This window comes from Cnephaeus nilssonii, assembly GCF_951640355.1.
Source record: "Cnephaeus nilssonii genome assembly, chromosome: 12".
In the NCBI taxonomy this organism is placed as follows: Eukaryota; Metazoa; Chordata; class Mammalia; order Chiroptera; family Vespertilionidae; genus Cnephaeus; species Cnephaeus nilssonii.
Genome location: NC_137083.1, coordinates 41,218,356 through 41,241,472, shown reverse-complemented (window position 1 = coordinate 41,241,472; position 23,117 = coordinate 41,218,356). Strand labels below are relative to the sequence as shown.

The 23,117-nt window shown below is 44.3% G+C and overlaps 1 pseudogene across 1 annotated transcript; it reads left to right on the top strand.

Annotated features, from left to right (window-relative positions):
- The first annotated feature begins 10,182 nt into the window (after nt 1-10,182).
- LOC307107895 (myosin regulatory light chain 12B-like) lies at nt 10,183-20,297 on the top strand (annotated as a pseudogene). The gene is made up of 2 exons: nt 10,183-10,288; nt 19,766-20,297. The product of its transcript is annotated as a myosin regulatory light chain 12B-like (transcript).
- Nucleotides 20,298-23,117: the final 2,820 nt, after the last annotated feature.

Below are 23,117 nucleotides of genomic sequence, written 5' to 3'. Positions count from 1 at the left end.
AATTGCAAAAGCAAAAAATAAAATACCTAGAAATTAACAAAGGATGTGAAGGCCCTAGGAACTGTACATTGAAAACTAAAAGACACTGAACAAAATTGAAGATGATACAAAGAAATGGAATAATATTCCATGTTCATGGATTGGAAGAATCAACATAGTTAAAATGCCATATTATCTAAAGCAATATACAGATTTAATGTAATTCCCATAAAAATCCCAATGGATAGAAAAAAATCATCAAATTTGTATGGAGCCACAAAAGGCCTCCAAAGAGCCAAAGCAATCCTGAGAAAAAAGAACACAGCCAAAAGTATTACAGTCCCTGATTTCAAATTATACTGCATAGCAATGACAATCAAAACAATATGGTATTGGCAGAAAAACAGACACAGACCAATGGAGCAGAATTCAGAGCCCAGAAATAAGCCCACATGTATATAGGCGAATAATTTTCAACAAAGAAGCCTAAAACATACAATGTGAAATGGAAGCCTCTTCAATAAATGGTGATGGGAAAATTGGACAGATACATGCAAAAAAACGAAACTAGGCCACCAACTTACACCATACACAAAAATAAACTCAAAATTGATAAAGGACTTAAACATAAGACGGGGAACCATAAAAATCTTAGAGGAATCCACAGGCAGCAAAATCTCACACATATGGAGAAGCAATATCTTCACCGATACAGCTCCTAGGGCAATGGAAACTAAAGAGAAAATAAACAAATGGGACTACATCAAAATAAAAAGCTTCTGAACCACAAAGAAACCATCAACAAAACAACAGGAAAGCCCACTGCAAGTAGCACATATTAGCCTGGTGAGCAGACTGAGGCAACCACAGCCCATGGTTGTTTTTCCTTATAGTCAACTGTTACTAACAGCTACTTAACCCAACCTTGTTCTCTCTTCAGATCCATGGGAGTAAACACCCTTCTAACTTGTCCAAACCCCTACCTTACAGTGAAAATCTCTGAAGCATATTTACTGTTCTCAAGCCAATAATGTGGTATTTTCCAGACAACTCTCCCGACACCAAAGTCCTTGTAGAAAGTCCCTATTAAATTTTTACTTTTCTTGTAGTCAAAGTTTGCTTATTTCCAGCTTGCCCAAAGTAGCATGATGTTGCTCCCTTCACATGCCCAAGAGTCCCGAGCACCTTAAACAATCTAACCTCCCTCACACTCCCCCCCCCCCCACCACCACCACCACTTCCACTCTTGCCTTTAACCAAAACAGATGAGAAAAGACAGGTTTAAAGCATTAGACAGATTGGAAGTACCCAGATTCTGAGCAAAGTATTTTTTGGATTCTGATCCCAGCTCTGCCACTTTCTATGTGAACCTGAGCAAAATACTGCACTTCTCTGTGCCTCAGTTGTACCATCTGTAAAACTGAAGCAGTGACTCATCCTCTTCCGCAGGTTTGTTGTGAGGAGCAAATGAGAAATTGCATGTAAACCATATAGCACTATGTCTACACAGAGGGAACACGCAATAAACATTATTTATCATGGTTCTTCTGTGTTCTGACCTTTGATGGCTCCTGCTTGACTGTTGCAAGAGTGGTTAAGCCCTTAACTCTGGCATCCAGCAGACTTGAGTTCAAATATAGCTCTGCTATTCACCATGTGACTTTTGACTTTTTCTTTAACCTTTAGAAGCCCTTTCTTCATCTATAAACATGAGATGACTATAGTGACCCACTTCTTAGGATTATGGGAGGATTAAATGAGATAATGCATGTGTTCAAAGTCTAGCATATAGTTAGTATTCAATCAATGTTAGTGGCTTTTTAAATTTTAATTTTATATGTATTTCAATTTCTTCTTCATTCAAGTACTTAGAAATTAGAACACAATTGATTTCCCTACTGAGATTTGTGGGTTTACTGCAGTTTTATAGTCAGTTCATTTGGGGAAGCAAATCCTGGTTCTAGGAGTCAGAATATCAAGACCCTGGACTTGACTCTGTCAAGTACCAGCCAAGTGATCTCAAGAAATAGCACAAGCTCAGGTTTCTTAACTGTCAAATCAAATACAAATATCTTCCCTTACAGAGCAATAAGATCGTCATGGAGTAAGATGAAATATGCTTTGTAAACTATAAAACAATACAAAAATATATTTTCCCAGGATAAATAAAGACTTAATACAGTAAATATAAATAGAGCATAATCTAGACCTATAACGTGGTTTCTCCATTGGCTGGATTTTTATTTCTGAAGAAGTTTAAAATGGGTAAGAATCTCTTGGGTTGAAGCTGGATAGAAGGACAGAATTCCACCTACTGCCATCAGTTAATTATTGTATGTGCTTTGGGGAAATGATGCCAAAAGGATGGAGTAACAAATTAGCCTCCAGCCTACAGAGAAAGGGGCTAAACTTGACCTAAGTCACTTGCCAAGTAAATGTGGCCATAGATTATACTTTGGCATTTGGTGGATAGTATCTGCTTCTTGCTAATTTTTACTCTATGTTTCAATAATCTCTTTAATGCAGACAAGTAGCTAAATACATGAAGGTCTCAGTCTGACTCTCTCTCTTTCAAAATAAGCCCATAAACATCAACAGACTGTGGTAGGTAAGCAAGTATTCACACTTCTGCTACAAATGAATTGTAATTAAATCAAACAAAAAAATCATAATTATTCCCATTCCTCAAAATTGTACTTGGTAGGTATTTTTTTCTTTTTTAAAAGAATATACTTCTTTTTCCTATTGAGTTTATGAATTGTTGTTTTATGGCTAAGAAATTAAAAGAGATTCAGAAATTAAAGAAAACTGATGTTTTACCTCCATGCAGGGAGTAGTACTGGTAAACCAAATATCTGGCCATTCGGATCTCTGTGTTAATCCACTTTTCAAATGTCCCATTATTAGTCCCCTACATCTGTTCTCACCAGGAAGATGCTTGGAGCAGTCAAAATTTTTATAAAACCCAAGAAAGAGGAAAAGGAGGAAATGCTCTCATCTTACAACGAGCAAATCAATGTGCAAAGAAACGGAAGTTAAGTCCCTTCTCCACAGCTACATGCTAGCCTGCAGTCATTGTGAGATCAGAGACTTCCTCCTGGTACCTTAATCTAGTCCTAATTGCCCCACTTCAAAGAAAACCTCCAAGAAAAAAAAGAGAAATAATAAATCCATGTGTATAAATGTAAACATATATTTATTCGAAGTATATTTACTGAGTGTCTGCTCCAAGCAGAGCACCGCAGGCTACACAAAGGCGAGTGAGATGAGAAATGGTCTGCTCCGTGCAGAGGTTTCCTCTAGAAAAGCAAATTCTAAAGTATGAGCCGTGATTCCCACCCATCCCCAAACCCTGCACCTCAGACTTCACCTTCCAGGGAAATCTCTTCCCTCACATGGGGCAAAATCATCCCACCTCCTGCTGCAGCCTCCAGCCCCGCCTGCCCCCAAAGCTGTCTCTGTCCCTTTGGCTCTGTTGTGCTTTCCAATGTTCTCCCTGGCTCCACCCTGAGCCTGAGAAGGCAAGAACTGTCTTTATCCTCTGTGCCCTCAGAGCCCAGCACAGAGATACTCGAGAAATCTGTTGCCTTGAATTAAATAGAAAACTATAAGGCAGCCTGCCGTATCTTCAGAGGACCCTAAAGAGTTTTAAAAGTTCAGTGAAAAGAAAGATGAGCCTTTGAGTTTATAGGAGTTGCAAAGCCAACAACATATCAACAGATTCTAAAATCTCAGAAACACACAGGGATAAGAGGGTATGCTCTTACAAGTGCCACCAGAAGCCCTTGGCTAAATAAACACTGATGTAGTATTAGTATAATAGATAAACCTATTGAAAAACACACAGTATATGAGCCACAGCTTTAAGCTAGTAAACTGATTTTTAAAGGGACACAGGACAGAATTTTAAGAATCATTAGGAAAGTCTACACTCTGAAGTAGCAATGCGCTGGCTAAACACAAAGCTTATGGATTCAAACAGCTTTAGTTCAAATTCTGGTTCTCCACTTGATGCTGTGTGACCTTAACCTCTCTGGACCTCACCTTTCTGTGATTTAAAGAGAAAATGCTGGTAAAAATGCTTAACATAGTTCTTAGAACATAGTACATACTGAATAAAAGTTTTTTGTTAGCTATTTTAAAATGATCTGCATGTTTCTGTGGATGGCTTAAACTAGTAGGCCTCTTTTGATCTGAATATAGCAGATTCTATGTAATAAATCACTTCGTAAACATCTTTCTCTATGCAATTCACTTATTCATTTAACAAATATTTACTGTCTCCCTCTTTCAGTCACTGTTCTAGATCCTGGGAATCCAACAAGGAACAAAAACAAAAATTCCTGTCTATATAGAGTTTACTTTCTGTTAGGGAAGCATAGAAAATAATCATAATACATTATCCTATATAATAAAAGGCTAATATGCAAATTGACCGAATGGTGGCTATGACATGCACTGACCACCAGGGGGCAGACGCTCAATGCAGTAGCTGCCCCCTGGTGGTCAGTGCACTCCCACAGGGGGAGGGCCACTCAGCCAGAAGCCAGGCCCAAGGCTGGCGAGTGCAGCAGTGGTGGCGGGATCCTCTCCCACCTCCGCAGCAGCACTAAGTATGTCTGACTGCTGGCTTAGGCCTGCTCCCCCTAAGCCATCAATCGGACATCCCCCAAGGGCTCCTGGACTGCGGGAGGGTGCAGGCCAGGCTGAGGAGACCCCCTCCAGTGCACGAATTTCGTGCACCGGGCCTCTAGTATTGTATAAAGTGCTGTGAAAAATTAGTCAAGATAGGTAAAGGGGATCCAGAATTCAAAGGGTTGCAACTTTAAACAGAGTGGTCATGGTAGGCCTCTCTGACAAGGTAATATTTAAGAAAAGAAGATAAGGGAGAAAGCTATTCCGAGATTAGGGAAGGGTGGAACAGGAAGAAAGAATGGCCAGTGCACAGGTCCTGGGGCAGGGTCATGTATAATGTGTTCCAGCATAGCAGGGAGTCAAGTATGGCTTGAAGGAGGGGAAATAAGGAGAGAGTCATAGAAAATGAGGTCAAGGGTAACTGGGGGTCCTGATTAATCTGGACCTGCCATAAGGACTTTGGTTCCTACTTGAAGAAAGGAACAAGGAAGGGAGAGGGGAGGAGTGAAGGAGGACAAAAGGAAGGAAGGAAGGAAGGAAGGAAGGAAGGAAGGAAGGAAGGAAGGAAGGAAGGAAGGAAGGAAGGAAGGAAGGAAGGTTGGTTGCATAGTTTCTCCTTTGGCTGGAGGGTCTCTTTAACAGCTGAGTAACCTGGAGGTGAGAGGGAGGGGCAGATTGTAAAGACAGAGGCAGGGAGACCTGTTAGGGGGCTATTATATAAAGCCAGAGATGAGTGATTATGGAAACTAGAGAAGGGTTGTGGCAGTGGAAGTGGATAGAGTGTTAAGAGGATTCTGACTATATTTTGAAGCTGAGGGAGTTGTGTGAATGGGAAGAGTGAGAGAAAGAAGAGGCAGGATGCACCTGAGCGAATGGAAAGAATGGAGTGGCCATTAACTGTGATGGGAAGACTGGTGGAGAAGCCTCTCAGCAGGGCCAGGCACATGATTAGGCATTGGACTATGGACATGCTGTGTTGAGATGCCCCGTACAGCCAAGAAAAGAAATCCAGGACATTGGTGGAAGTTGGAGGAAACTGGTATCTGGAACCCAGGAGAGAAGATATGGGCAGGACTTGATTATGTGTTAGAAGTTAAACTCCCCTAGTTATGGTCTTTATGTCCTTTAGCCTGTCATAATTAGTCTTAAACCTGTGGTTCTTAAATTTTAGTGTTCACAAAATCACCTGATTACCCTGGCAAGTGTGTTCAGTGGTCAGAGCGTCGGCCCTTGCACCAAAAGGTCATGCGGGTTTGATTGCCAGTCAAGGGCACGTACCTGGATTTCAGAGGGGGTGGGGCATGGATTGAACCTTTTCCTTTCTCTCTCCCCCCTTCCCTCCCTTCCACGCTCTCTAAAAACCAATGGAAAAATATTCTCAGGTGAGGGTTAACAAAAAATCACCAGAAATGCTCATAAAAGTGCAGATTTCTGGGCCCTACCGCCAGAGATTCTAGTTCAATTGGTCTGGGGTTGGAGGTAACATGGTGGGGGTGGGGGTGGAGCAAGAAATGTATATCTTTGAGTTTTAGGGATTCTGGTTGAGTTGGTTCATGAACAGACTTCTGAAAAATCTTGGGGTCCCTTCCTTTCTTCCCAACTCAAATTTTCTAGCCACCTGGGCAACATTGTACATAATTTCTCAAATCACCCAGAATAATACACTCCCCTTCAAAATATTCAGGAGGTAGACAACAGTGGTGCTGGATGAGAGTGGAGACACTGTTTACAGCACATTTCACTTACTATTTCACTTCAGAGAGTTTGAATGTTGGTTTTGGTCCATTTCCAGCAGGGGTGAGCCAAGAGCACAATTGGAAAGTGGACTCAGTGTGGTTCTCAGTCCTTCAAATTTGTGCCTCTTTCCTTAAGTGCTTGCTATCCACCCAAAGTCCACATGCCCTCATGTTGTCCCAGATTCCTTCTGTCTATCACAAAATAAAATAATTGGGATAATTTGTTCATACTAAAGTGTTAGTGACTCAGTATTACTTCTCCTAGAGTGGACCTGGAAAAGAGGGTAATGAAACAAAGGGATTACTCTCTTTGGGTGGAATCTCAAACAGTGTGGCAGACAGAGGAGGAAGGAAATAGCTTAGCATCTCAGAGTTAGCCACCTCTGGTTTCCCCAAATACAAGCCTTATTGCAACTACCTCTACTGTGAATGCACAAAACTAACTGTGGCAGCCTTGAGCTGTGTCTCTGAGATCTATGGATTGCAAGGAGCATAACTGCCTCATGACCAAGCTGTGGTAAACCCACCACTGCATTTGCTTCCCCACACAGGCTGGACACAAGGGCAGGCCCATTCCTGGGAAATCCAGGACCCTTTCGATGGGATATTTTGGCTTGAAGCCTCCCCACCAGCCTGGCTGAAACCTTCTTAGACCTGCACCACAACCAGTCTTTCTACCTAACCTTTCTCCCTTCCCTTCTCCATCCCAGGGGTCAGACTTACATCAGTCTGATGGTTCACCTGGTCTCCCCAGCTCCTTCCTCACTTTCCTCAGGCATATCCCCCATTAAATTCCTTGCATATCTAATCCTGTCTTGACATCTACTTTTGCGGGGAGCTAAGCCAACATACATTTATGTAATCTCCAGCCCCTGAAAACCTAATGTACCAAATGCCTCTGATGTCCATATCACATCCTCAGCCCACCTGTCTGAGCTCACACTCCCTTGTGCTGATGGCATCTCATCTCCAGCAAGAGCCAAGGATTCACTTTATCTCAGAGCCTTCTCCAACACTACAGGGGCCCCTCAGCCTCAATGCAAGTACAGATCTGACATGTGGGAAATGTTTACCTCCCAGGGGAAACCCTCAGTGGGATTTGGGAGCCAGTGCTTAAATGCCATGGCCTCCATTCTTCAATCAGATAATGTTGAGAGGCATTCTGTGCCCTTCTTGGAAGGTCCCAGAGGAATTAAGTCCATAGTGACTATAGCAGCAACCTCCATAATGCACCCTTATATTGGTTTTCTCTCGCTACCTCCTGCTTCCTAGAATCACCTCCCTAGTAAACTCTCTGTACCCAAGTCTTTGCCTCAGACTCTGCTTTCAGGGAACCCAAACCAAAACACCTAATATGTTATAGTGACGCAGGCGTTCCGGGCATCCAGGGACCCAAAGGTCCACAACCCACTGTGGGTTCTTGCCTTCACGCAAAAAATGAGCCAGCATAGAGATTAAAGTGAAAGAGAGTTTATGAGTGAAGCAGTGAGATAGATGGAGAGTGGCTACCCTACAGACAGATCAGCCCCTCTGTAGTGGGATTTAATTTTTTGACTGAGGCTCACTTAATCTAGGGGTAGGGCATTCAATAAAGGGGAGTAATATTCAGGATTTTTCTGGGAAGGTAGTGGAGACTTCTTGGAAGAGTAGCATTGACTATTTTGTGTCCTTCCCATTTCCAAACATGGCAGCAAGGGGTGCATCATTTAGCATACTGACGTATTACAATGAGTTTATAGTGAGGCTAGGGGTTACTGCAAGGTGAAATCAGTCACCATGTTGGATGGAGCTGCTGGTTATGAGCCATAAATCCGTTGGGGATTAGTTTTACTATCTCCATGATAGTTCTTATCAGTTACAGCCATTTCACCACATAACCTATCCCAATAGCAATGGGGTCATCTTAACAAAACAGTTCATTTGAGAACACAATGCTAGCATCTATATGGACTGTATGATTTTTAAATATTCTGTATTTAAATATCTTATACTTAGTATCGGTCACACATTAGGACATAGTTCTTCCTTGAAGGATGTAATTGCTAGCTTCCGAGATGGCCCCCATTGATGGTGACCTCCTGGTAATCGCCCTTGTGTGGTCCCCACCCACACTGAATAAGAATGAAATAAACAAGAAGTGACAATGTGTGACTTCCACAGTCAAGTCATACAAGGCACTGCAGTTCTACCTGGGTCTCAAATATCTCACTGTAGGGGAAGCTGGCAGCCATTCCAGGGGGACACTCAAGAGGTCCTGTGGAAAGGCCCACGTGAAGATGAACTGAGTGAGGCCTCCTGCCAACAGTCAGCACCAACTTGCCAGTCACGTAAGAGGAAATGGATCCACCAGCCCCCATTAGGCCTTTGGATGACCTCAGCCCCAGCTCACATCTGACTATAACTTCATGAGAAATCTTCAGCCAAATTTAAACCTGTCTGAAGATTACCTGTCTTAAAAACCTGTAGGTAGATTTCTTCTCTACCTACCCAGAAATCTTCAGAATCACCCATCTTAGCGTTCTTAAATTCCAGACCCTCAGAAACTGTTACAGATAATTAATGACAAGTCATGTTTTAACTGGTGTTGGGTGAAGTTGTTATACAACAATAAATAAATAATAAAAAGGAATATTCTGAGTGTTCTCACTGCTTAACATACAGAAACTCATTAATACTCATACCAATCCTATAAGGTAAGCACTATTTAGTTGCCCCTAGTTTTAAAAAAAAGAAAGAAAAGAAAACGAGACACTAAGAAGTCAAGTACTTAGCCAGGACCATTCACTTAACAAGTAAAAGAGCAGAGATAGAAATGAGTTGGTCTGGCTCCAACCTCTGTGCTCTTAGCCACCAGGCTGCCCTGCTCTCAGTGTGGGAGTTGCCTTAAGAAAAAAGAATTGTTTTTCTTAATCTATTCTGAATAATACCTTCTACCCTAAAAAATTTCCACTCTGTGTTGGCAATTAACTATAGGATTTTCTTAGAAATTGACTCCAATTTAGGACATGATTTCTGACTTGGAGTAAAAATTACTTTCTTCCAAAAAAAACGCAATTCTAATATTAATATCATTGGGAAAAAGTATTCAGCAATCAAAAATTCATTTCATTGCCAAGTTATTTAGAAGCACTCAGACTATTCAAAGCAAGGCACACCTCTTTCAGCCCATCAGCCATGTTTATTTATTCTCAGTGGCTTTATGGGACATTTTGGAGGAAATATAAAAACAACTAGTAATGAATTGTCCTTGAGTGCCTACCACGCTAGTTAATATGCATAATTTGACATTTATTAATGCTATCTGTACAGGGTAGGGCAAAAGTAGGTGTACAGTTGTTTGTATGGAAGGTAATCTATGTAATAAAAGCCTAAACAACCGTTAGGGCGGACCAGAACGACCAGTTGCTATGATGTGCACTGACCACCAGGGGGCAGACGCTCAATGCAGGAGCTGCTGCCTGGTGGTCAGTGCACTCCCACAGGGGGAGCACTGCTCAGCCAGAAGCAGGGCTCACAGCTGGCTGGCAAGCACAGCCTCTCCAGACTATGCAGCAGCACTACTGAGCGGCAGCAGTAGGCACAGTGGGCTAGGATGAGCACAAGCGGCACAGCGCCCAGCCCCAATTCGGGCTCCTCCCTGGCCGCCTGCTGCTTGGCGCTCTGATACATCCCCCAAGGGGTCCCGAACTGCGAGAGGGATGTCCGCCTGTTGGCTTAGGCCCAATCCTGGTGCCGTTCTCTGTAGAAGGCAGTCAGTCTGAACAACACAGTGACTCAGGGAAGCGCAGGGAACTCAGGATGAGCCTGCCTCCATGCTTGACTCACCCACTCAATGGTGTTCACAGGACAGACCGTGGTGGCCCAGCCCGTGCACGTGCAGCAGCTTCTGAAGCTCAAGCAGCAGGCTGTGCAGCAGCAGGCCATCCAGCCACAAGCCAGTAGGCGGACATCCCCCAAGGGGTCCCAGACTGTGAGAGGGCACAGGCCGGGCTTAATGGAACCCCCTGCCCACCAATGCACGAATTTCATGCACTGGGCCTCTAGTTAGTAAATAAGAATACAAGAATAAACTCTGGTACTAGCCAGTTTTGCTCAGTGGGTAGAGCATCGGCCCATAGACTGAAGGGTCCCAGGTTCAATTCCTGTACCTGGTTGCAGGCTCCAACCCTGGCCCCGGTCAGGGTGTGAGCAGGAGGCAACCAATTGATGTGTCTCTCTCATATTGATGTTTCTCTCTCTCTCCGTCTCTCCCCCTCCCTTCCTCTAAAAAAAAAAAAAAATCAATGGAAAAATATCCTCGGATGAGGATTAACAAAACAAACTCTGTGTATTGTGTACTCACAACTGTAAACCTACATTTGCCCCACCCTTCATTTTGGAACAATAATTTTATCTGTTGGTAAAAATTGAAAACATTGTTTAAAAGCCATCAGCTACAGTTATGATATAAAATGCAAGTTTTGTTGAATTTTAGGATAAAAATCAGACTTAGAAAAACTACTCAGCCTTGGGTTACCTGAGGCCATGCCCTTAGACTCTGGGAGGCAGGGGAGGTTCTGACCATTCTCCTGCATGGATGGGGGTACTTCCGTGGGAAATACTGAGAAGCCTTGCTCTAAAACTACAGTGGCCCTAAAAAGGGAAGTTGAGAGGAGCCCCTAATGGAAGGCCTGCCACAGAGCAGTGGGCTTGGAGAGAGATGTTGATGGGCCAAGTCAATGTACTCACTCACTCACTTGCCTGTTGATCCATCCAGCCAGCCATTTTACATGCCTTTATTACATGCCTCCTATGTATCTAGGATAGTAATAGGTGATGACAACAAAAAGGGATAAAAATAGACTGCGATCTCAAGGAATTTAATGTCTAGTGCAAACATTCTCAGAGTTTTTTCCTGCCCTAACATGCAGAGGTGGGCAAAATAGGTTAATAATAAAAATAAGTAATACTATAATTAATAATAATAATAATACAAGAATAATTTCTGTGTTTCACACACTTACAACTGTAAAACTACTTCTGCCCACTCCTGTATGTTGTACCCATCCTCTCTGTGGCTTCTAGCCCCTCTGACATTCTGATGTATACCTTCAAGATGTACATATTCTACCAGTTACAAAACCTCTGTGGGTCCCATCTCTCAAATCCACCTGCTCTATTTAGTTTGTTCTATGGGTAGACTTACACCCTGGAACTTGATATCGCAAATCCATTTTTGTTCCTGCCAATAATAACTCTCTAGCAATATTCTGGAAGGAATTTATCACATTTATTGATGTATTTGTCTTGAAACATAAAGGGAGGAGACGCAAACATGGAGTATAATGATTTTCTGTCTGACAAAGAAAAATAACCATTTATATAACTTTTGAAGTAACAGCTCTCAATTTGAATACCAATATCCCTGAAAACCAATTAGCATAAAAGGTCTTTAGAGGCTTTTAAAGGCAATATTACATAGGAGACAGATGCTTAAAACCTAATTGGGTCAAAAGAGGGTTTTTTACTCACAATGATATGTTTTAATTTCAAAATACAGGCCAAACCTTCATCCTGATAAGTGTTTTCTGATTTCATGATTATCTAAAAAGTTTCTCCTAATTAGTCTGTTTAGCACGCCAACCCTTCTGCACCTGCCTCACCTAATCCTCTACCTACCCAGAGCTCCTGCTGTGTTTTGCCTCCCAGGTGAGAAGCAGGATTTCACTTGCAGGAACTGAATAGAAAGGCCAGGGCCTAAAAAAATCTTGGACTTAACAAGAGAACATAGAAAATAATTTTAAAAGAAAACTATGTATCTATACTTTCTGAGCCTCTCTTATCTGGAATGCAGACAGCAACCTTCCTTTCTCCACACGCTCAGGAAGGTCGGGCTCTGCAACCCCTCACCCAGCCCAGCTCCCTATACCCCCGTCTGAGCCAAAGCCCACACCACCCCCTACTCATATAAAAGGGGAGATGATAAGAATACCCTCCAACTAAGGTTGGGTATAAGGAGTAATTTTTCCTAATCTTTCTTTCATCAAGGCCTTGCCTAAAGGCAGACTCTGGGAACCTCTGCTTCTAAGGGAGATGAGGTAACAGGAACTGTAATTACTCTCACTTCTGAAACAAGTTCATAAATAAATAAACAGTGTTTACAAGACACTGGACACCAGGCAACAAAGAAAGTGATTCCTTAGAGACAGAAAACAAATAAGAAATGAATCAAGACAAGCTTGACGAATTCTTCAAGTTAAAGAAATGCAACTGAAGGGCCAAGAAGATCATGGCAGCTGGAAATCCCATGATTTGCATATTGGCAGAGAGTACCATGGGGGTGGGGGGGGGGGAGAGAGAGAGAGAGAGAGAGAGAGAGAGAGAGAGAGAGAGAGAGAGAGAGAGAGAGAGAAGAAAGCAAGCACTCCAGAGATCTGCAGAGGGTTCCCCTTGAGAATTCAGCTGAGTACTAACCAGAACATGTGATCAGGGAACTGCCTAAAAGAGTCAAAGGAAACAGTATCTAGTATAAATGCAGACCCCAGATTAGTGTCTGTTACTTCCAAGCAGACTAGAAAATATTGTAATTCATGGATATGTGGTAGATTCTCAAAAGTGTCATGCATTAGTAGTAAAGAGTAATTAACCTAAACTAAAAACAGTCTGGCTCTCCCTAAGAACTTTTAAAAGCAAGCTTTAAAAGAACCAAACTGTTCAAAGTAAATTAACTGTATCCCAGAACAAAGCTCTAGAATATTTATAAAAACATAAAAATATCCAGTACCCAAAAAGGTAAAATTTTTTATATCTAGCATCCAATCAAAAAAACACTAGACATGCTCCCAGCCAAGTGGCTCAGTTAGTTGGAGCATTGTCCTGTACCAAAAAGGTTGTGGGTTCAATTCCCAATCGGGGCACATATGGGAGGCAACTGATCAATGTTTCTCTTTCACATCAATGTTTCTCTCTCTCTCTCTCTCAAATCAATAAAAACATATCCTTGCCCTAGCCAGTTTGGCTCAGTGGATAGAGCTTTGGCCTGGGGAGTGAAGGGTCCCGGGTTCAATTCCGGTCAAGCCCATATGCCCGGGTTGTGGGCTCAATCCCCAGTAGAGGGAGTACAGGAGGTAGCAGATCAACGATTCTCTCTCATCATTGACTAGAGGCCCGGTGCACGAAATTCGTGCACAGGGGGCAGCGGGGAGTGTGTCCCTCAGCCTGGCCTGCACCCTCTCCAATCTGGGACCCCTCATGGGATAACCAGCAGTTGGACATCCCTCTCACAATTCAGAACTGCTGGCTCCTAACCGCTAACCTGCCTGCCTGATTGCCCCTAACTGCTTCTGCCTACCAGCCTGATTGTCCCTAACTGCTCCCCTGCTGACTTGATTGCCCCTAACTACCTCTGCCTCTGCCCACACCTGGTACCCAGGATTCCCTCCTCCAGCTGACCACAGGCACCCAGGATCCGGGCTTCCTGCCCTCTGGTCAGCCATAGGCGCCCAGGCTGGCTGCAGCCTTAGGGGATGGTGGACAGGGGGCTTCGTCTGTGCTGCAGCTGCAAGTGCTGGCGCCCAGGACTGCAGGGTGGGCGGCTTCTTTGTCTCCCAGGCCACAGCCAGCCACAGGTGCTGGTGCCCGGGACTGCAGGGTGGGCAGATTCTCCATCTACCATGCTGTAGCCAGCTGCAGGTGCTGGCACCTGGACCACAGGGTGGGCGGCTTCTCTGTCTCCCAGGCCACAGCCAGCCACAGGTGCTGGTGCCCAGGACCGCAGGGTGGGCGGCTTCTCCATCTCCCGGGCTGCACCCAGCCTCAGGTACTGGGGCCCGGTTTCTCCATCTCCCCCAGGACATGGGGCGGGTGGACATGGGGTGGGCGGCTTCTCCAGCTGGCTGTAGCCTGGGATCATAGGGCAAGCGGCTTCTTCGTCTCCCAGATCGCATCCACCCTCAGGTACTAGCACCCGGTTTCTTGTCTCCCCCAGGACGTGGGGAGGGCGGCTTCTCCAGCTGGCTGCAGCTTGGGATCACGGGGCAGGCGGCTTCTTCATCTCCCAAGTCACAGCCAGCCTCAGGCGCTGAGGCCCGGTTTCTCATTCTCCCCCAGGAGGTGGGGCAGGCGGACCTGAGGTTTCTGCTGCTGGCTGCAGACTGGGATCACAGGGCAGGCGGCTTCTTCCTCTCCCGGGCTGCAGCCAGCCTCAGGCACTGGCACCTGGTTTCTTGTCTCCCCCAGGACGTGGGGTGAACCGCTTCTCCAGCTGGCTGAGGCCTGAGATCACGGGGCAGGCAGCTTCTTGGTCTCCGTGGCTGCAGCCAGCCTCAGGTGCTGGGGCCCGGTTTCTCCGTCTCCCCAGGACATGGGGCGGGCGGACCTGAGGCTTCTGAGGCTAGCTGCAGCCTGGGATCATGGGGTGGGCAGCTTCTTCCTCTCCCGGCCGCACCCAGCCTCAGATGCAGCGCCCGGTTTCTCCGTCTCCCCAGGACATGGGGCAGGCTGACGTGAGGCAGGCGGACCTGAGGCTTCTGAGGCTGGCTGAGGCCTGGGATCGTGGGGCAGGCGGCTTCTTGGTCTCTGTGGCTACAGCCAGCCTCAGACGCAGGGCCCGGTTTCTCCGTCTCCCCTGGACGTGGGGCAGGCGGACCTGAGGCTTCTGAGGCTGGCTACAGCCTGGGATCATGGGACGGGCTTTCCCTCTGGCAGCCACCTTGCTTTCCGCTTTTCCTCCCTCTTCCTTCTAAGTTGTCTTCAGTCTTCACTCCTCCCTCCCTCAGCATATGCAAATTAACCGCCATCTTTGTTGGGTAATTTGCATACTCACCCTGATTGGCTGGTGGGTGTGGCTTGGGCATAGCAAAGGTGTGGTCAATTTGCATATTACTATTTTATTAGGTAGGATTTGCACCGCTTTTTCCTGTCAATCTTTACACAGTATCCCAGACTCTCCAACTTCCCTCTGACCATACCTTTTCCCTGCCTCATGGCCAAAGCTAACTTCCTTGTTCTAAAATATCCTGCTTACTGCTGAAACCGGTTTGGCTCAGTGGATAGAGCGTCGGTCTGCGGACTGAAAGGTCCCAGGTTCAATTCCGGACAAGGGCATGTACATTGGTTGCGGGCACATCCCCGGTAGGGGGTGTGCAGGAGGCAGCTGGTCGATGTTTCTCTCTCATCGATGTTTCTAGCTCTCTGTCCCTCTCCCTTCCTCTCTGTAAAAAATCAATAAAATATATTAAAAAATAAAAAATAAAATATCCTGCTTACTTCCCACGCTATGCTGATTGTCACATAATATTTTGCCTTGTCTGCAAGCTAGCAAGCCTTAGTGGGGGAAGGAGTGAGTGCCAGACAGCCCACCTTGTGAAATGCTGTCTCCTCGGGACTTTGTCAAGCCGAGACCGCTCCCCACATAAATATAACTCACCATATTAATAAGCTAAAATGAAAAATCTACATGATTATCTCAATAGGTGCATAAAATGCACTTAATCCAATATTATTTCTGATTTTTTAAAAAACAAACTCTGAGCAAACTAGTAATAGAAGGGAACTTTCTTAATCAGATAAAGAGCATCTATGAAAAACCTATCACTAGCATCATACGTAACATGGAAAGACTGAATTCATACAGGAATGCAAATGATACAGAGTAACTTTGAAAAAGTAAAATTGAAGGATTAACACCACCTGATTCCAATGCTTATTATAAAGCCACAGATATCAAGATAGTGTGGTATTGGTGTAAAGACAGACAAATAGATCAATGGAATAGCATAAGAGTCCAGAAATAGACCCACACAGGTATGGACAACTGGTTTTCAACAAAAGTACAAAAGCAATTCAGAGGAGAAAGGATTATCTTCAATAAATGATGCTGAAATAACTGTATATCCACATGTATAAAAAGGGGGGGGGGGCTTTGATCCATACATCATACCATATTCAAAAGTTAACTAAAAACTGACCATACACCTAAATGTAAACCTAAAAACTATAAAACTTCTAGAAGGAAACCAGGAGAAAAATCTTTGTTCTTGTGATGGGCAAAGATTTCTTAGCTAAGTGCATGATACATAAATGAAAACATTAATAAATCAGACTTCAGTAAAAATAAAAACTTCTGAAAAGCCAAGCCATAGATTGGGAAAAGATAAGAACCATATGATTTCACTTATATGTGGTATATAAAACTGAAAGCAACAAATGAACAAACAAGAAAAACAAACAAAAACTCATAGACAAAGACAACAGTATGGTGGTTACCAGGGGAAGAGGGTGGAGAGTAGTAAAGAGTAAAGGGGGTCAAATATATGGTTACGAAGATTGCACTTTGGGTGGTGGGCACACAAAGTAATATACAAATGATGTGTCATAGAAATGTGCACTTGAAACTGATATAATCTTATTAACCATTGTCACTCCCAATAAATTTAATTTTAAAAATAAATAAAATGTTATTACCAGAACTTAAAAAAACAACAATCACTTTCTTCAAATAGTTCAGTCTGATGTAAGAGATGGACATGAAATGGGCAATCCCAATGAAGCACCATGAGAGACAGTATACACCACGGTTAAGAGCTCTGGTACTGCCAAAACCAGTTTAGCTCAGTGGCTAGAGCGTCAGCCTGCGGACTGGAGGGTCCCAGGTTCGATTCTGGTCAAGGGCACGTACCTTGGTTGCAGGCACATCCCCAGTGGGGGGCGTGCAGGAGGCAGCTGATCGATGTTTCTCTCTCATCGATGTTTCTAACTCTCTATCTCTCTCCCTTCCTCTCTGTAAAAAAATCAATAAAATATATTTTTAAAAAAGAGAGAGAGAGAGAGAGAGCTCTGGTACTAGGACACTCAGCTCCAAATCCTGTGTGACCTTGGGCAAGTCACTTAACCTCTCTGAGTCCCCAGGACCTTTTCTGTAAAACAGGGACAATAGCACTGTGTACCTCATAGATAGGTCTGGTGTAAGGTCTAAATGAGTTAATACATGCAAAGTGTTTAAAATGTGCCTGGTATAGTGTCCTGATTGCCAGTTCTTGTCAATATTAGCATGACAAATAGGAAGGTCTGAAGACATGATTCAGGCAAGAAGCCAGACACAAAACTAACAACCTTTTTTACCACAGCATAGTATTCCATTGTGTAGATGTACTAACTTTTTTAATCCAGTCATCAGCTGATGAGCACTTAGGCTATTTCCAAATCTTAGCTATGGTAAATTGTGCTGCTATGAACATAGGGGTGCATATATCCTTTCTGATTGGTGTTTCTAGTTTCTTGGGATATATTCCTAGAAGTGGAATCACTGGGTCAAATGGGAGTTCCATTTTTAGTTTTTTGAGGAAACTCCATATTGTTCTCTACAGTGGCTGCACCAGTCTGCATTCCCACCAGCACTGTATGAGGGTTCCTTTTTCTCCGCATCCTCGCCAGCACTTGTCATTCATTTGTTGATTTGTTGATAGACATTCTGACAGGTGTGAGATGGTACCGCATTGTCGTTTTGATTTGCATCTCTCAGATGATTAGTGACTTTGAGCATGTTTTCATATGACTCTTGGCCTTCCTTACTATTATGTCCTCTTTTGAAAAAGAAGGAGTTCTTACCATTTGCAACAGCATGGATGGAACTGGAGAGCATTATGCTAAGTGAAATAAGCCAGTCAGAGAAAGATAAATATCACATGATCTCACTCATCTGTGGAATATAATGAACAACATAAATTGATGAACAAAAGCAGATCCAGAGACTGGGAAGCATCTATCAGACTGTCAAACCCAAAGGGAAGGTAGGGGAAGGCGGGGGTAAGGGGGAGAGATCAACCAAAGGACTTGCATGCATGCATATAAGCCTAACCAATGTACACAAACACCAGGGGGTGAGGGCATGAGTTCGGGGGGGGGGGGGGCGGGCAATGGGGGGATAAGGACACATATGTAATACCTTAATCAATAAAGAAAATAAAATAGAAAGAAAAAAAGGAAGGAAGGAAGGAAGGAAGGAAGGAAGGAAGGAAGGAAGGAAGGAAGGAAGGAAGGAAGGAAGGAAAGAAGGAAGGAAGAAAACCCTTTGAGAGTTGCAGCTTGCCGTTTGTAACAAGAGCAGTCCAAACAGAGGATCCCAAGCCCCGGCTAACGTGAGAGCTGTGGTCTGGAGGTCTCTCTTCTGTTTGTAACCGTCACTGGAAACCTGTGACTCTGCACATACACTGCTCTCTTGGCCAGAGGGACTACCAACCCACAGTCCCACCAGCTAGGGACTTTCAGAGGGCTGAGGGCCAAGCTTTCGGGCATAAAGTGCTGTTGACCAACGCTCAGGTTAGGAAAGGACACTGGATGACACATGAAGAATGCTGGCATTCAGAACAAGGCCGGTCATTCCCTGAACAATGAGTCCTAGCAGGACAGGAGAGAACAGGCCAGCAGGCAGCCCAGCATTGTGCAATGCAGACCATACCCTCCTCTCGACTACCAATCAGGAGGTGGTCCTGGCCACGTGGGTCACCCTCATCATACTTAGCTGGAGAGTAAGGTCTCCAGCGCAGGATCTTCTAGCACTCACGTGCTATAAAGGTGACTGGCTAAGAGAAGGAAGAAATAACCGAGCAAATTCAAAGGGTCCACAGGGTATGCCTTCCATTGTCTTCCTCTCAGCCACTGCTTGCCTTCTTCAGTCTCCTGAACTCCAATTAAGAAGAAAGGGGGAGGGACCAAGCCCTTGGAACAAACTGGAGGCTAATTTCAATCCAAAACACTGGGTGTGACTTGGCAGCAGCACTCAGCAACTTCTAGCTAAGCCACCCTATGCTACTAGTGCTGAAAATACCCAAGCATTTGATGAAGCAGTGCAGTTAAATTTAGCCCTGGCATTCCCAGGGCTGGGCTGGGTGCTAGAAGCAGCAGAGTAGACCCACAGATACACCCATCACAGGTGTTAAGAGCTGCCAGCAATAAAGAGCAGCCAGTGTGATGACAATGACACCTGGAGGGAAGTAGAGTGAGGGAAGGGATTTGGAGGGAGGTGAGGTTCATGGCCCAAAGGCAGGTCTCATCTCCCAGTAGCATTACCAGGACCCATCAGCCCGGTGCCGACATCAGCAGCGAGGTAACATAACCTGGATGAGTAAAGAATAAAGATGGAAAGAAAAGGGAATGGTGGGGTCTGGGATGAACTGCAGGGCAAACGTCCCATCTAAAACTACTGAAATTTCTATTTTTTAAATAACACCATGTTAGCCAAATAAAATCCCGCATTATGTCTGCAGACTTTCAGTGTGACTGGCACCAGGCATAGCTGTAAGGAGTAGGCAACCCCATGGCTACTATTTCACCATCAGACATTCATTCTTTGTTCCTTCAGTCACTTGTTAAAATGCAAGCAGGGTTGTTTCATGCAGGGCAGCCCAGGCTATAGTGTCTGGCGGTGAATTAAACAGCCACCATGTCAAGCTAACAGGCAAAGGCCAAGACCACTAAGAAGCACCCCCAGCATGCAACATACACTGTGCTCGCCATGTTAGACCAGTCACAGGTTCAGGAGTTTAAAGAGGCCTTCAGAACAGACATTTGCATGATAGCTTGCTTCTCTAGGGAAGAATCCAGCTGATGCTCAGCTCAATGCCATGATGGATGCAGCTCCAGGGCCCATAAATCCCACCACGTTCCTCACGATGCTTGGTGAGAAGTTAAATGGCACAGGCCAGGAAGAGGTCATCAGAAATGCTTTTGCTTGCTTTGATGAAGAAGCAACTGGCACCATTTGGGAAGATTATCTGAGAGAGCTGCTGACAATAATGGGAGATTGGCTTACAGAGAAGTGCCTATTGACAAAGTTACATTGAGTTCACACGAATCCTTAAACATGGAGCTAAAAAGATGACTGAAAGAACCTTTGCTAAAACCTTCCAATTCCTTAGTCTTACTCTATTTTATTTCCCCATCCTCACAGACCTGCTGCATACAACGTAGTTTCACAGCTTTGCCTCTTTATTTAATGTATTTATGCTAGATCTTTCTGCCACCTAGCACTTGTATAATCAGACTGTAGATGAGGTTGTAAATTGTGTTGAAAAAGAATTTACAAATAAAAAATCTACAGCCAAAACCGGTTTGGCTCAGTGGATAGAGCGTCGGCCTGCGGACTGAAAGGTCCTGGGTTCGATTCCGGTCAAGGGCATGTGCCTTGGTTGCGGGCACATCCTCAGTGGGGGGGGTGCAGGAGGCAGCTGCTCGATGTTTCTAACTCTCTGTCCCTCTCCCTTCTCTCTGTAAAAAATCAATTAAAAAAAAAAGTTAAAAAATCTACAAATTGAACCCCACCCCAAAAACACACACACCATGGGCTTTAAGACTTCTTAACTAACTCGGTTATTCTTACTGATGCCTGTGTTTAAGAAGGAAGAAAAAAAAATAATTGCCCTGCATTAATAAATTAATTGGTAAATTAGCATTTATTAATATGTTCAGGATCAATTAAATGTTATCGAGTAAAGTAGCAGTTGTTGAATACAAAGAACGCTTGCCTTGGAGTCAAACAGGCTTGAGTAGACTGGCTCTGCTATCCACTAGGAAATTAATTCCATTCCTCTTTGGTAGAATGGAAATAATAGGTCTATCTCAGGTTGCTATAAAGATTAAATGAAATAACCCAGGACAATGTTTGATGATAATTCATGTTCAATAAATGACATATGAACTTTAATCATCTGAGAGCCAGGTTCTATAGGACAGGGACTAAGAGTGAGAAGTAGAGTGGTGAGCCAAAGCTTCACCAAGGCAGCGCCTTCCTGGAATCTGGGTCAGGAGGAGCTTCTAAGCCACGTGGGGCGACACCGCCCCCCTGTGTCCATTTGCTGCACTGCAGTCACATTTAGGTTGAGTTGAACCTCACCTTTCTCTCCTTTGCCACTTGAGATGGAGTATAAGGTCCTGCAGACCTACTTTGCTATTGTTTCTATTCCATGTGAGCCCCTCATTCAGTCTTTGCTGAGCCGGGTAGTTGTTGAAAGTAATTATCTGAGACTGTAACAGCCCAGCTTTTCCAATCACCCAAGCACCCTGCCAGCACTGGGGAGCATTTGTCTAGCCTCTTTGATCCAGCGCTAATGCAGGTGTACTGGAATCCCCTGGAAAGATTTAAATATACTAGCTATCCATTGGTATATTACACCCCTCTGCCGAACTGGAATCTTGAGGGTGGGCTGGAGAACACATATAAAAAACTCCTCATCAAGGGATCTCAAATTCAGCCAATTTTGAAAACACATTACTTTAACCCCTTATTGTGCTGCCCTACTCGCCTCTTGGGTTTGAGTAGTCTTTGCAAGTAACAAAGTAAGAAAAGACGGTGCTCTCTGCACTAGAAATTAGTATTTGCATGGAGCTAGAAAGCAGGGGATGAGGAGTCAAGTGAGAGGGGAAACAGGTGAGAGAGAAAAAGAAGACTCACACCAAGAAGAATATAGAGAGAAAGGCAGAGAGAGGAAGGAAAACAGGCACACACAGAGAGAAAGGTGTGGAGAAAGAAGAGTGTGATAAAAAGAGAGAGGATGGAGAAAAGAAGGCATTCTCATAACCATGACAACATTTTGGTGTGGCAAGAGATAAATGGACAAATCCTAGATTAAGAAAAAAATTTTCAATCTAGGGTTATATCTGCCATATGCAAAATCTCTTGCATATTGACAAGGATAGGAACACCACAATAGAGTAATGAGCAAAAATATGAAGAGAAAATCCAAATAGCCAACACAGGGAAGCTGGGTGAGTTTGCTAGTGAGTGCGAAATGTAGATTATTGCTTTATTCCTATGAGATTGGCAGAAATCTGAGAGTCACTTACTTATTGCTGGCTAGGTTGTAGGGAAAATGATTTATTTAAATCTTGATGGTAAAAAAAAATGTAAATTGTCACAGAACTTTGAAAAGAAAAAACAAAGCTAACAAAATGTACCACTTTTTTTTTTTTTTTGAGAGAGAGAGAGAAAGAATGGAAGAGAGGGGAAGAGACAGAGTGAGATAAACATCGGTGTGAGAGAGACACATAGATTGGTTGCCTCTGGCACAGCTCTGACCAAGCCCGGGGTGGAGCCTGCAACCGAGGTTCGTGCCCTTGACCAGAATCGAAACTGGGACCTTTCAGTCCAACGCTCTATCCACTCAGCCAAACCAGCTAGGGCCAAAATGTTCCACTCTTTATTCAATCTACCTGATCCATTTCTGGGACTCAATGCCCTAGAGATAAATATACCAGTACATAACAGTATATGTTCAAGAATGGTAACTGCAGCATTATTTATGGTGACAAAAACACTAGTAACAAAGGAGAAGCTATTAATAGGGTATCGTTGAATGAATGTTACATCTGGCTCATGAAATAGGATTTTATATAGCAACTAGAGGCCTGGTGCACAAAATTCGTGTATGGGGGGGTGGTGTCCCTCAGCCCAGCCTGCACCCTCTCCAATCTGGGACATCCCTCTCACAATCCAGGACTGCTGGCTCCCAACCGCTCACCTGCCTGCCTGCCTGATTGTCCCTAGCCACTTCTGCCTGCCAGCCTAATCAATGCCTAACTGCTCCCCTGCTGGCCCGATTGCCCCTCACTGCCATCCCCGGCCGGCCTGGTCACCCCCAACTGCCCTCCCCTGCAGGCCTGGTCACCCCCAACTGCCCTGCCCTGCTGGCCATCTTGTGGCGACCATCTTGTGTCCACATGGGGGTGGCCATCTTGTGTGTTGGAGTGATTGTCAATTTGCATATTACCTCTTTATTATATAGGATTAAGAAG